Below are 15,464 nucleotides of genomic sequence, written 5' to 3'. Positions count from 1 at the left end.
ACTTTTGTTTTATTGCTTTTGCTTTATGCTTTCATTTATTTTATCCTTGTGTTCAACCATTTTTCCTTTCGTGCCTTCAGACTGCTCTTTCCCATACAAACACGCCCTTCACTCACTCCTTACCTTATGGTGTCTTTGCTTCACATGCAGCATTTATTCTGTACTTGTCTGGCACACAATTCCCAAATGTCCAACCCTATTGGGAGCTCCCATCTCCCCTGTCCCAATTCTGCTGGGGCTTTGGTAACTTCTCTTGCTATTTTCCCCTTCCGAGATCCTGACGGAGGTGGCAAAGCCATGTCTGCTTCATTCCCAGATGTTTCAAACACATCTAGGTGCTCTCTCACAGAGCCTGCAAAAAGGTGGAAAGAGTGAATGTGAGGAGCAGCACTTGCCCTCTGATTTTCTGTCTACAGCCACCAGTAAAGGCATAACCAGTCTGACACATGGTCTTGATAGCCTGTCACACGGCGTGAAGGGCAGATCTAGCTTCCCACCAGACCAGAGCCACCAATTATGCGTAACAAGTGGCAACATTTCAAATGACTGATCTTGGTAGAGCCACACAATCACCACTGACAGCACTACCAAACCCAGCCAGGAAAGCAGAAGCATCACCCTTCTGCACAGTGGCAGAAACTGCCTCTCCCTGCTATCAGAGCCATCCTCAGGGCTCACAGGGCAGAAATTTTTCCACCAAGAAAAATGGACAATTCTCACCCATTGGTACGTTCGCTAGCTGAACTTCTAGAGGGTACACATAGTTCTTTGATAGCTTCACTGATTTATTTTTTTTATTTTTTTTTTTTTTACAATTCAGCTTGCTTACTTTATTTATACTGCCTGTTGAGTTTCTTTAAAAAGCGAAAACACCAAATGCTTTGCTTGTAAGCAGAACGCCTCTACAGTTTGCATACCAAGTGCCTGGTCTCATTTAAGTCAAAATTAAAGCAGTTCGTGCCACCAAGTATTGGATTAAAGAACTCTCTATGCCCATGTTAACTCCCACAGGCTTCCACTGGACATGACTAGTTAGCATCAGTCATCCTTCGTCTTGATGAAGCGGGGTCATCACCACATTTGGTCACAGGAGACTCAATAAACTGTAAAGAGTTCAGCACAGATCCTCAGAGCCCTTGGCCCGAAAACAAGGGAGCACCTAGCTTGGGATGGGACATCGGAAAACTCAGTACGCTTCTCCGATCCTCTTTATAGGCTCCAGGCCGCGGCTGGTTCAGCTGCTGCCTGCAGCGTCAGCACAGAGGGAGCTGCAGAAGCTGTCCTTCCCCAGAGGCTACAGGAACTGGACACGGCAGGCAGGGAAAACTCCTCCACAGAGACCCAGTCCCTGGCTGGGGCCAGGCTTGTTACTTGTAGGCAAGAAGTAGAAGCCTCAAGCCTCCTGCCCTCAACCCTCGCTTAGTGCTGCTCCCACAGCTTCCCATGCAGATGAGCGGCGCAGGAGGCATTATTTCACATTTGCAGTTTGTCACGGGCTCTAAAAGCAGTGCCTGCAGATTGCTCCAAAATGTACTTGATCGCACTCCACATTTACTCTAAAAACTTAAATTTGAAGCAGCACAGAGAAACAGAGCGGATAACTCACATGGCTGTGCTCAAAGCTCTGAACAGGGTGTAAATACTTATTGCTGAAGGCTGTTCCTAATGGTTTCTGTGCCGTTAAGGCGATCAGGTAAATAAAAATAGGACAGGATATTTAGTAAAGCATCCTTCAGTGCTGTCCAGTGACTATGTTACAGCTAATAGGAAACAAATGAAATAAAGGACATAGGCTCTCTTTGGAATCACAGCTCTAACTGCCTCGGCTCCGTAACGGCAGACCGAGAGAGACTGTCATTTTAACGCAGCATGTTTGCACAGAACTAGCCAGCAAATGAGGAGGTGACTAAGACTAAGATACGACAGTGTGTCTGATGTGGTTTCTGCTTTAAAAAACAAAACAAATCACAACCAAAAAAGACCACCAAACCAAATAAAAAAACCCTACCCCAAAACAACACACAGCCTTTTATTCTCCCTTGTGAATTCTTGGAATAGGCATAAGAACCACAGAGTTCTGCCCTCAAACTAAAAGTGGCAAATTCTAGCAAGCTGAAGTGGCCAACAACACAGCAATATTGATAAACAATGGACTTATTTCTCAATGGTCAATAAACACCCCTATGTATCCTAATTAATAGAATACCTATAGAAATGTTTAGATTATTATTAAAGCCTGGAAGGACAGCATTTCTAGTAATCTGGGTCTTAGACCGATATTCAGTGTCAGAAGACACCTATAAGCATGCTTGGGATCAAACCATCCAGCTGTTTATCCTTTCTACTGAACTGCTGCTACTGCTGCCTTTCAGAGAAAGGTGTTTCTGGGTATGATTCTCCAAATCAATTCCCAGCCAGCAGTTTTCACTGATTAAATACAAAAAAAGTATAGGAGGGTCCCCCAGGCAAGTTAGCATCGAAGTTCTGAACTGAGGACTGATCCTCAGTTCTGTATATTCCCCAAATCCAAACTGGCAACAAAAATTCCTGTTACTTTGGCATACACAAAGTGTCTTCAGCTGTTATCCCAGGTTACTTAATACTCTCAAGCCAAAATAGACACTCTTTCACGGGTGTGGGTTTTTGTAGTAGCATAGGGATGTGGCGATGTGGAAGATCACATGTTGTGACGGAAACGTAGGAACTAAGTAGAAAACTGCCCACGAAGGGGCTGGCTCTGCTACTAGTATATAAGTGCCTGTGTCTTTCAATAAACTGCCATTTTGCCTTCCTCTCCATGAGAGTCTGAGTGCTGATGGTCCCTCAGGTGCTGTGCTGAGGTTTGGACACGTCATGAGCTGCAACAGGTTTTTTTTGTTTGTTTTGTTTTTCAATTGAGTATCATTTTTGCTGAGCACCATGTAGTGTTCCTGAAGTGATACTTATCATTAGCCTCTAACCTCAAAATGGGAACTGGAAATGCTTTGATAAAAGAATTGTAAAGGCAAGCCAGCTTGTTTCGTCATGACTTGTGGAAACGCATCTGTATCCTGTGCTGACACACTATTTTGTGCTGTAAACCACACAAGTCTGTATCTAGAGAGGATTAGACAATATATTAGTCATCACCAGTGTCCTTACACAGCCTCTTTACAACCCTCACTGCCTGAAATTGCAGGCATGCTCTTGCCTTTTCCAGGCTTCAGTTTACCTGTTACCCACTACTGTTGCTCCACTGAGATTACCTGTCAAACTCCAGCCCCTAGATTTACATACAAGCCCTGATCATCACCTACGATAGAAAAAGCACCCATCCATAAAAGAAGGGCTCAGTAAGAGACTGAATGAGCCTGCGAACCATCACAAAAAGGCACAGTCCTGTACAAGTAACGTTGCCTGGGAGGCTGAAAGCAGAAGGCTGCTTTAGAACACCACAGGTGTGGTGTGTACGTGCAGAATACACTACTACGCTGCATTTGCTTTCTTATAGTTCTTCCTAATATCTTGGACATGTATAGACTGCCATGACTGATGCAGATCTATTTCAAGACACCTCATGTTAGGATGGCCAAGCGTCCAGCTCTTGGTGCAGGTTTACAGTGACACATGCCTCACCCCTAGTGCAGACAAGGGCATCTCTCCCAAAGAAGCAAGGCTCAAAAATCAAGACGTCACACAACCTATATGCCTTGATAATCTGCACAACCCTGAGAAGAAATGTAGGACTGAGGCAGGCGATGCATAGGTGGTGGTGTCAGAGGCTGAACAACTAGGGAAGAAAGGTCTCCACAGTAAACCTCCTCTCCTTTTACCTGCCTAAAACACGCCAATGAATGACAGAACTATCTGTGCTAGGTCTGTTCTGCTTTGTTCAGCTGTGGGTTCATTAAAACTCACGTTATGGCAGTGAGGTAAATACCTATCTTTTCTTAAAGAAGAGGTAATAAAGGGGCAGGGAGTAAGTCACAAAGCAAGCCAAAGGGATGGCTGGGAAAGGGAAAACCAAATCCTCTGCTCAGCACTTTTACCGCTGGTTCTTACTTGCCCTATCTGCCTGCTCCTATAGCAAAAGGAGCAGCAGTGAGGGACACATCAGTCAGCCTCAACTCAACATGAAAAGATACTAGGATGAACCACAGGGTAGGTGAATGGGACACCAAAACAGATGTACAAACACCTGAAAAGTAACACAGCACTAGAAAACAGTCACCATTCATTCCCCCCCCCCCCCCAAGAGCCAGTAGTGGCATACCATTCTAATTCCTTTAAGAGAATACCTGGATCAGTGAAGAAGAGGGAAGCAGGGGATGGGCTGTATCCTAACCTTTTCAGGACCCATAACCCTATTCCATGAAACTTTCCTATAAGCAAACAAGGGAAATACTGTCATGCTGTAATTACCATAAGGCGGGTGGCTTGAGTGGGTTCATAAAATACTGCACTTGGAGCCCAGTTCTCGACGGTTGACTGTCAAACAAGACAGGTATTTGAACAGGGGTCAGCCCTGGTCTTTAGTCTGCTGAGTATCTTCATTCAAAATTTGGATGACAGAGCTGAGACTTCAAATACAAAATCTGCACGTGACATCACAGCAGGGGTGGGAGAAGGGCAGCTCCAGTCCTCCGCAGACCAGGTTTAATTAATAAGTGGGAAATGGGCCTAAAGCTAACGTGACAAAATCTCATGAGAACAAAAGTATAACATTGCCTCTCAGCAAGAGGAATACAAAAGCAAAAGCGCTGCTCAAAGCAGCCTCCCCGGAGCAGCCAGCAGAGTGACTCAGCGGGGGCCGGGCTGCGCCCCTGCACACCGTGGCTCTGCCCGCCCGCAGACCCCAGCCCCTGCCACAGGGCACGGACTGCTGGCCAGGGACCAGCACAGCCTCTCCAAGCCTCCTTCAACACCCAATGTTTAAGAATCCATTACAGATCAGACATACCGAAGCAAAGAACAGACAGTATTGTTTAGGCGCCTTCCCACACAACCAGTTAATACCTTATGGCCAAATTACTGAAGGAGCCAGTCGTTTCTTGGGCTGGGCCCAGGCTTGGGCATTGAGACCAAAGCTGTTCAGGTGTCCACCCTGCCTGGCAGAACTGCGGCAGTCGGCTTGATTCCCTTCTGTTCACAGACAAGAAAAGACGATGCATTATTACCATTAGATTGCAACACTACCAGAATCGTTCCCGGTTTGTATTGAAGTACAACATTAAGTCATAACACAACACATTAAAAAAGCAGAGGAGAGGTTTATGTATAGCCAACTTGTAACTAACTGATAAATTAACTGAAATGTATTTATCAGGTATGCATTAACACACACAAAGTAAAGATAGTAAGATGATAGTTTAGGCTTAAAGCTCAAGTCAGTGGAGCCTTCCCTGGAGAGAAGCTCTTTCCTCTAACCACCTTGTCCCATTTGTCAGCCTACCAGGATTTAAACATTTAAACATTGGGCAGCAAATTCAAAAACAGATAAGCCAGCATTGTAGCCAATTACTATTAATTTAATACAATGCATACTGCAAACAATTTAATCTAACACAGTCTGATTAGACCTGTTGTTAATCTCAACCCTTCGATACCCCACCTTAGGTGCCAAAAACCAGATTGTCGTGGTTTAATCCCAGCCAGCAACCAAACATCACCCAGCCACTTGCTCACCCACCCCCCTGCCCCCACACACCCATCACCCAGAGGGGTAGGGAGGACAATCACAAAGGCATGCAAAACTCGAGGGTTGAGATAAGAACAATAATTTATAACAGAATAAAGAGATAAGGACAACAGAAATAACAATAATAATAATAACAATTGGGATGGAAAGGTGGGGAAGAAAGGGTAAAATTCAAAGGAAGGGAAAAGGAAAGAAAAACACCCCACCAACATCAAGTGATGCACAGTACAACTGCTCACCACCCGCTGACCGATGCCCAGGCAGTCCCCACATCGATCTCCCTCCAGCTAACCCTCCAAGTTTCTATACCAAGCATGACGTCCCACAGAATACCTCTGGCTGGTTCAGGGCAGCTGACCGGGCTGTGTCCCTTTCCAGTCTCTGGCCTCCCCCCAGCCCTCTGGCTGGCAGGGCCCAAGGAACTGAAAAGTCCTTGATTTAGTAAAAATATCACCCAGCAATAACTAAAAACATCAGTGCAGTTATCAGCATTGTTCCCACATCATAGCCAAAACACAGCATTTTACTAGCTCCTAAGAAGAAAATTAACTCCATCCCAGCTGAAACCAGGACAGTCAGCCTCCTAGGATTTAAAGATGCAACCAAAGTCAAGTTTTGCCAGAACAGCTGCTTGATTTCTAGTAGGAAAAGCCTATTCACTCAGCAGCTCTACTCCTGAAATGCAGCCATGAGTCCTTGTTGCAATTTCAGAGGGACCAGGCAACGACTTGCCTCGCAAAAGTACTGAGCATAAGAAACAGGAGCTTGTCTCATCTGCCAGTGTAACAGACTGCCGTCCTATACCCTCTTCAAGAGTTTGTGGTGTTTAAAGCGCTCTGGATTCAGCCGTCCCTTGTTCCCATGAACCTCACAGCAGGCACACAGTGATGGAAAGACTATGAGAGCATCCATCCAAGAATGGCAGAATAGCATCTCACTGTGTCTGTCGGTTTCTGGAGTCACACGATTGGCAGCTTTATCCAAGTGTTGTTTAAACGGCTTGTGCTCTACATCCTACTGCTGCTCTCCTGTTACATCCATGGCATCGACGCTCAATCTGAAAGCGGCGAGCAAGGAAAGCGGTCTATGAACACACAAGTGTTATGGCCTGTGGCAAGCTGAGGAAATGAAAAGACAGAATCTTTCAGCCAGCAGGGTAAGAACGTGCCAAACCAGGAAAGCGTGTACGTCTAGGGTCAAGTGACTGACAGGGAATAAAACGCATGGTGCAGCACACTAAATGGCGTTCCCAGGTATGGGGTTTGGTTTGGTGTCCCAGAAGGACCATTTCCAACTTCCAAGAAAGCGTTACCCTGAAAGGCAGACGCGCTTAAGGCAAAAAGCCAAAAGCAAAGCCCTCAAACCCAGAACCATTTTCAGGAACACAGGAGTTAAGCCTAAAATTGGTTGAAAGCTGCCTCTTACCTCTTCCCCCGCCACCTTCCTCCCTTCAACATCAGCACATTTCCTTGTGATCCCTTTTCACAAAAAAAAAGATTGAGGCCTGTGGTATCAGCTTGGTATCGAAGCACCGCGATGCGCTTGCTGGCTACATGCTCTCTTAGAAGGCTGACAGCTTCTCCACACGGAACAGCCAAGGCTTCCAGTCTCTCTGGCCTTCCCACACCCTGTTAAACGTGAGGAAGGCAAAGACCGATAACATCTTGGAGGGTCAGGAGGAAGTCAAGATGCACTACATTTAGAGCCCAAATGTAATTACCCAAAGGAATTACAACAGAACAAGAGGCAGGAACAATCGGTAGACAGGCAGATAACATGCACAGCAGCAATACCCAGTCAGATTTGCAAGACTTCCAGTCACTTCATCCCGCAACTTTGTTTTGAATTTAGTTACAAGGTAAGCAGATTCTTAACGCTCATTCTGCTTTTATAACTGCTGGAGAAAGGCTAACACGTGGCACTGGCATTACAGTCAGAATTCAAGTACAAAAATCACGGCAAAGCTGTGCCTTGCCAAGTGACTTCCAAAGCAGGCTCTCACGCCTTTCAACGAGACAGTCAAATCTGGAGTCCCAAGGGAACTCTGTGCCAGGTCTGTCAGTATGACTAAGCTCCCTGACAAAGTACACCGCCATACAGAAATGTAAGTGGGTTTATACCTCAGGCTCATTTACAATCTAGAAAAATAATATTGCCTGACTGGATGAGCTGGTTTAAGCGCCCAGCAGGCCTGGCTGCGTAACCACGAGGGACCACCAATTCCTCCCGGCTGTTGCCCAAGCAGCAGCGCAGCACTGGGAGCCTCGTGGGCCCTCGGCAAGTACAAAAGTTATCCCTCCGGAGTCAGCAGTCCGACTCACAAGCACAAGGCATATGTGGAAAAGTAACATCTAGATTGACCTTCAGTTTCGCTCCCCTTGATTTGTCAACGTACAATTCCGGATGAACCTAGGTAAAAAGAAAAAGCAAGAGAGCCCCGTTTCACTGGGAAGCAAATCCAAAGGCCTCTTCCCCTCGGCTGCTCCGGCCCAGGAGCTGACTGTCACGACACAGGATCAGCGAGACACCCGAGCTGCTGCCTCCCAACCCTCCCCGGCAGTTAAACGCTTGCCCTTTGCAATACTTTTTAGAGAAATCAGCAATCGGGGGCGAGGGGTGGGGATTCCACTGCTGGCTTTCTTTTCCTTCCCCTGCCCGCTCGCAGAGACGGGAAGAGGCTCCTGAGCCACCCCCCGAGACAGCGTTACCGCAGGCCCCAAGGCAGCCCCTGCGGCCCGCGGGGGGCGGCAGCCCCAGCCCGCTGCCACGGCCCGGCCAGCGGCTGGGGGAAAGACAAAGCCCCGCGCAGAGCTGCGGCGGCTGCGGCGGCTGCCCGGGCAGCCCGGAGGCGGCGGGGGGGCGGCAGGGCGCCGCGGGCCGACCCCCCTCCCGGGCCCCGCCGCCGCAAGGGAGCACCGGGGCCGCCCCGCCGCCGCTCCTCGCCTCCTCGCTGAGGTAGCGGCGCAGCTCCGAGAAAAAAAAAAAAGGCAGCACCGTGAGCAGCCCGCTGACCACCGTCACTGCCGGGGAGACGAGAACCGCCGGCAGCCCCGCCGGTCCCAGGCCGGGCCGCCCGCCTCAGCCCGCCCGCCGCCGGCACCAGGCGCTCCCTGCCGTGGCGGAGTGCCAGCCCGCCACGTCCCCCCCAGGCGGCCGCTGCCCGACGGCCACGCCCGGGCTCGCCCACCGGCCCCCGGCCGCCCTCAGCCCGACCGCTCACCCAGCGCAGCGCTGCACGTCCCGGCCCGAAAGCCTTCCAGGCTCCCGGCGAAGGCCCCGCACTGCCACCACCGCTCCAGCACGCCGTGTGGGCCGGAAACGGGCCGGGGCCGTATGCGTCGCCCATATGTAGAGCCCATAGGTACGCAGCCACAACCCCAGCCCCCAGCCGTCAAGCCGATTCTGCACATGCGCCGCCCTTAGTTTGCATGGAGCGCTGCTGCCATCTAGCGACCAAAGATTGGTAACAGACCACGGGGCTCAAACGTGTGTCCTCCGCGCGGGACAGGTTCTGCCGACGGCGTGACCAGCACGCGGGCGGTTGCCGCGCAGCCGCTTCCCGGCACGCACTGCGCCTGCTCCGCCGGCAGCGCTGCTGCACGCGCTACAAGCGGGTCCCGTAACGCGCATAGGTAGGCACAAACCCCGCCCCCAGCGACAGGCCGGTCCTGCGCATGGACCGCCCGGAGTGTGCCAGCAGCGCTGCTACACGTGCGGGTTAGGGTTAGGGTTAGGGTTAGGGTTAGGGTTAGGGGTTAGGGTTAAGGTTAGGCTTAGGGTTAGGGTTAGGGGTTAGGGTTAGGGTTAGGGTCAGGCTTAGGTTAGGGTTAGGGTTAGAGTTAGGGTAAGAGTTTAGGGTTAAGGTTAGGGTTCGGGTTAGGGTTAGGGTACAGGTTAGGGTAATGGTTAGAGTTAGGGGTTAGGGTTAGGGTTAGGGCTAGGGGTTAGGGTTAAGGTTAGGCTTAGGGTTAGGGTTAGGGGTTAGGGTTAGGGTTAGGGTCAGGCTTAGGTTAGGGTTAGGGTTAGAGTTAGGGTAAGAGTTTAGGGTTAAGGTTAGGGTTTGGGTTAGGGTTAGGGTACAGGTTAGGGTAATGGTTAGAGTTAGGGGTTAGGGTTAGGGTTAGGGCTAGGGGTTAGGGTTAAGGTTAGGCTTAGGGTTAGGGTTAGGGGTTAGGGTTAGGGTCAGGCTTAGGTTAGGGTTAGGGTTAGAGTTAGGGTAAGAGTTTAGGGTTAAGGTTAGGGTTCAGGTTAGGGTTAGGGTACAGGTTAGGGTAATGGTTAGAGTTAGGGGTTAGGGTTAGGGTTAGGGCTAGGGGTTAGGGTTAAGGTTAGGCTTAGGGTTAGGGTTAGGGGTTAGGGTTAGGGTTAGGGTCAGGCTTAGGTTAGGGTTAGGGTTAGAGTTAGGGTAAGAGTTTAGGGTTAAGGTTAGGGTTCGGGTTAGGGTTAGGGTACAGGTTAGGGTAATGGTTAGAGTTAGGGGTTAGGGTTAGGGTTAGGGTAAGAGTTAAGGGTTAGGGTTAGGGTTAGGGTTAGGGGTTAGGGCTAGGGTTTCGGGTTAAGGTTAGGGTTCGGGTTCGAGTTAAGGGTTAGGGTTTGGATTAGGGTTCGGGTTTGGGTTCGGGTTAGGGTTCAGGTTAGGGTTAGGGTTAGGGCTAGGTTATAGGGTTGCAGTCTTAGGGTTAAGGTTAGGGTTAGGGTTAGAGTTAGGTTAAAGAGTTTAGGGTTAGGGTTAGGGTCAGGGTTAGGGTTAGGGTTAGCGTCTTAGGGTTAGGGTTTAGGATTATCCTCTTAGTGTTAGGGTTAGGTTTAGTGCTAGGGTTAGGGTTAGGGTTAGCGTTAGGTTTAGACTTAGGGGTTAGGGTAAGAGTTTACAGTTAAGGTTAGGTTTCGGGTTCGGGTTAGGGTTAGGGTGCGGATTAGGGTTAAGGTTAGGGTTAGGGTAAAGAGTTAGGGCTGGGGTTAGGATTAGGGTTAGGTGTTAGGGTTAGAGTTAGAGTTAGGGTAAGAGTTTACAGTTAAGGTTAGGTTTCAGGTTCGGGTTAGGGTTAGGGTACGGGTTAGGGTTAGGGTTAGGCTTAAGGGTTAGGCTTAGGGGTTAGGCTTAGGGTTAAGATTTAGGGTTAGGGTTAGGATTAGTTTTAAGGGTTAGGGTTAGGGTCAGGGTCAGTCTTAGGTTAGGGTTAGGTTTAGGGTAAGGGTTAGGGTTATGGTTACTTTTAGCCTCTTAGGGTTAGTGTTAGGGTTAGACGCCTCAGGATTAGAGTTAGGATTAGGGTTAGGATTAGGATTCGGGTTAGGGTTAGGGTAAGTGTTTAGGGTTAAGTTTAGGTTTCGGTTTCGGGTTTGGGTTAGGATTCATGTTAGGGTTCAGGTTAGGGTTAGGGTTAGGGGTTAGGTTTAGGGTTAGAGTTAGGGTAATAGTTTAGGGTTAAGATTAGGGGTTTGGTTCGGGTTAGTGTTAGAGTTAGGGTTCGTGTTACGGTTTGGTTGAGGGTTAGGGTTAGGGTTAGGATTATCCTCTTAGGGTTAGGGTTAAGGTTAGTGTTAGGGTTAGGTTTAGTCTTAGGCTTAGGGTTAGCGTTCTGGTTAGGATTAGGGTTAGGATTACAGTTCGGGTTAGGGTTAGGTTAAGTGTTAGGATTAGTGTTAGGGGTTAGGGTTAGAGTTTAGGGTTAAGGTTAGGGTTCGAGTTCAGCTTCGGGTTAGGGTTATGTTTAGGGTTATGGTTATAGTTCGGGTTAGGGTTAGGATTAGACTCTTCTTAGGGTTAGTGTTAGTGTTAGGGTTAGCCTTTTATGGTTAGGGTTAGGGTTAGCCTCTTAGAGTCAGGGTAGAGTAAGGGTTAGGGTTAGCATTAGGGTTCGGGTTCGGCTTCGGGTTAGGGTTAGATGCCTCTTAAATTTAGGGTTAGGGTTAGGATTAGGGTTAGGGGTTAGTGCTAGGGTTAGAGGTAGGGTAAAGAATTTGGGTAAAGAGTTAGGGTTAGTGTTAGGGTTTGGGTTCGGGTTACCCTTAGGGTTAGGGTTAGGGTTAGGGTTAGGGTTAGAGTCAGGGGTTAGGGTTAGAGTTAGGGTAAGATTTTAGGGTTAAGGTTAGGGTTTGGGTTAGGGTTAGGCTTCGGATAAGGGTTTGGTTTAGGGTTAGGGTAAGGGTTCGGGTTAAGGTTAGGGTTAGGGTTAGAGTTAGGGTAAGAGTTTAGGGTCAAGGTTTGGGTTCGAGTTCAGGCGGCGGGGGGCCCTGCTAGGCCAGCATTGAGCCTGTTGGGAGGGTTCCCTGGCTGCCCTGCCGGGTGAGGGCGGCGGCGGGGGGGCCCCGCTAGTGCGTCATCGTGCCCGTCGGTGGGGTTTACTGGCTGCCCTGCAGGTTGAGGGCGTTAGCGGGGGGCCCCGCAAGGGCGGCGTCAAGCCCGTTGACAGAGCTCACTGGCTGCCCTGCCGGGTGACGGCGGCGGCGGGGGGCCCCACTAAGGCAGCATTGATCCCATCGGCGGGGTTTGCTGGCTGCCCTCCCGGGCCAGGGCGTTAGCGGGGGGCCCTGCAAGGCCAGCATCGGGCCCATCGGCGGGGTTCGCTGGCTGCTGTGCCAGGTGAGGGCAGGGGCGGGCAGCCCCGCTAGTGCAACATGGAGCTCGTCGGCGGGGTTCGCTGGCTGCCCTGCCATGTGAGGGCGGCGGTGGGGGGCCCTGCTAGGGCGTCATCGAGCCTGTCAAGAGAGTTCACTTGCTGCCCTGCAGGGTGAGGTTGGCGTCGGGGGGCCCTGCTAGGGCAGCATCGAGCCCGTCGGCGGGGTTCACTGGCTGCCCTGCAAAGTGTGGGCGGCAATGGTGGGGCCCCACTAGGGCCGGCATCACCCCCTTGGGGGTTTCGCTGTCTGCCCTGCCGGGTGAGGGTGGCGGCGGGGGGCCCCGCTGGGGCAACATCGAGCCCGTCATCAGGGTTTGCTGGCTGCCCTGCCGGGTGAGGGCGGAGGTGGGGGGCCCCACTGGGGCTGGCATCGAGCCCGTCAGCAGAGTTCCGTGGCTGCCCTGCCGGGTGAGAGCAGCAGCGGGGGTCCCCACTAAGGCGGCATCGCACCCGTCGGCAGGGTTCGGTGGCTGCCCTGCCGGGTGAAGGCGGTGGCGGGTGTCCTGCTAGGGCGGCATCGAGACTGTTGGCAGGGTTTGCTGGCTGCCCTGCCAGGTGAGGGCGGCGGTGAGGGGCCCCGCTGTCGGCGGGTTAGTGTAGGGTTAGGGTTAGGGTTAAGGGTTTAGGGTTTAGGGTTAGGGTTTAGGGTTATGGTTAGGGTTTAGGGTTTTGATTAGGTTTTAGGGTTAGGGTTAGCATTTAAGTTTAGGGGTTAGGGGTAGGGGTAGGGGTAGGGGTTAGGGTTGGGTACATGCCATGCACAGCTCGACCAGAGAAGGTGCCAGGAAGGATTTCTGTTTGTTGTTCTCACACTGCCCCGGTAGCCAGCTGAAAGGCACCACAAAAGTTGGGCTACCAGCTTTCTGGGCTGAGATGGGGATCTGCTGAGTTTTGAACTCGGCTGGAGCCAAACTGCTCCACGGCACACCCCATGCACAGCTCCACCGGGGAAGGTGCCAGGAAGGATTCTGTTCAGTAGTTCCCCTGATTATATGGAAGCGAATGCAACAGCTACGAACCTGGAAGTTGTGAGATGTTTGACAGTGATAAACGTTAGTGAGAGTTGAGCAGTCAGGTAAAGCCTATTCAAGTAAAATGTGCGTTACTGCAGTACTCCAAAACCCGATTAGGATGATGAAGTGGAGCCCATTGTCTCATACGTGGGAACTGTATCTGTGGTAAACGATGACTGAGGAGGCTTTAGATGTAATGGTGGAGAGGTTGGTGTGATGTCGTAACGAAAGGGAGTAACTTCATCCTTGAATCTATGTACGGTATAGTAACGAACAGGAATTGAGACATTATTTCATGTCATTAATGAGACAGATGCTGCAGTATTATGCTTAGTTCAGTTCTCAGAATCTTAAGTTCTTGGAAAATGGTATGTAACACAGAGAAGAGGCATAAAAGTTGAGCTTGGGAAAACAGGTTGTACAATGCAAGAGTTTCAAATTGGCATCTTTCGAGTTTGTCTGAAAGGTAAGAGATCATCTTAAGTTAGTCGGTGTAGTATTTTATAAATTGATTTTAACAGGAACTGACATTTATGCAGAAGACATATGTGAAGAACCTATTGTTGAACACTAAAACCATCCACATTTAAAAAAAAAAAGTGAAACTGAGATCTAAGTGAAGGCAGTTAGCCACTGAAACAACTTCTAAAAGAAGTAGAACATCTGTCCCCTTTGCTTTTGATTCATTTCTACGTGGTGTATTCGGGTCTAAATTTAGCCTAAGTTACAGGTCTCTGAACTACAGCGCAGAGAACCCCTCCACAGACAGCATTCTCAAACGAGAAATAAATGCACGTATGATTTTTTTACATATACAAACACATAACATTAGGAATTATGTGTTGGTGATGTGGTAATGTGATGGCTATTTAACAATGATCCTTGCTCATCAGGAGAAACAGGATTTCTTTTGTTTGGAGATAGACACAGCTTTGAGGTCAACCCATTTCTTCAGCCAGCTTACATTTTTCTGGACTCTTCAACTTCAGCCGTGGCAATTAATCTAAAAAGTAAGCATCATATCTTTCCCTTTTCACATATGCAAATACGATTTTTAAAAAACACAGAAACAACCAAAGGAAAGCGAAGCCAGACACCGTTAATGATATTCACAGAGGAGGAATGTATCACTTAGTCCTCAGAGCAGACTTTAGGGGACAGAAACAGCAACCAATTGTTACCAGTATTTATCCTAGCTAGTGCTAGCCAAGTGGGAAGGCCTCATTCTGTAAGAGTACTTGGTGATGCTAAATGGCATTTTTGCTTCCTCCTTTCATCCAATTCAGTCACCATAATTCAGAAAAACCTGCTCAGCTCTTTTTCTTTCTCAGCATTTGTTATTTTTGATGCCATCCCTATAAGAAACTGTGCAGTGTTAGATAGATTGGCTGCAGTACCCATCTTTTTTCGCTAGATGGCAGCAGCGCTCCATCCAACTAAGGGCCATCGCTCCATCCCAACTAACGGCAACGCATGCGCAGATTCGGCTTGACGCCTAGGGGCGGGGTTTCCGGATACGCACGTATATTACAAAACACGGCTGCGTTTGTCCCGGGACTGCAGCGGTGCTATAATTCCATACTCCTGTGCCCAGTGCGCGCTGGCAACGTCCTCGATGGACGGCAGCAGCGCCGCCTTACCGGGAGGCAGCAGCGGGCACCGCAGCACCACCCCGCAGGCAGCGCGGGATCGCGATGCCGTTATATACGGCCGGCAGCGCCGAGGGGGAGGCGCCACCGCGCATGCGCGGCGCCAAGGCGGCAATACCGATTTTTGGCCGCCAGGTGGCAGCAGCAGCACGTTACCAACCGGGCGCCTGTAGTACCCAATTTTGGTCGCAAGGTGGCAGCAGCGCCCCACCAACCTTGTGCTGAGCACCGGGCACGGTGAGCACCGGGCACGGTGAGCACCGGGCACGGTGAGCACCGGGCACGGTGAGCACCGGGCACGGTGAGCACCGGGCACGGTGAGCACCGGGCACGGTGAGCACCGGGCACGGTGAGCACCGGGCACGGTGAGCACCGGGCACGGTGAGCACCGGGCACGGTGAGCACCGGGCACGGTGAGCACCGGGCACGGTGAGCACCGGGCACGGTGAGCACCGGGCACGGTGAGCACCGGGCACGGTGAGCACCGGGCACCGGGCGGGAT

General features: G+C 50.4%; 1 long non-coding RNA gene across 1 annotated transcript; it reads right to left on the bottom strand.

The window, feature by feature from the left end:
* Positions 1 to 127: 127 nt before the first annotated feature.
* On the bottom strand, positions 128 to 8,052 carry LOC119144356. Its single transcript, XR_005103099.1, has 4 exons — positions 7,999 to 8,052; positions 6,616 to 6,734; positions 4,996 to 5,121; positions 128 to 352 (listed from the first exon to the last, which is right to left on the bottom strand). It is a non-coding gene; the product is annotated as an uncharacterized LOC119144356 (long non-coding RNA).
* Between the last annotated feature and the right edge of the window lie 7,412 nt (positions 8,053 to 15,464).

Source organism: Falco rusticolus, chromosome 3 (genome assembly GCF_015220075.1).
Source record: "Falco rusticolus isolate bFalRus1 chromosome 3, bFalRus1.pri, whole genome shotgun sequence".
Taxonomy (NCBI): Eukaryota; Metazoa; Chordata; class Aves; order Falconiformes; family Falconidae; genus Falco; species Falco rusticolus.
This window is presented reverse-complemented; position numbering and strand designations above follow the sequence as displayed.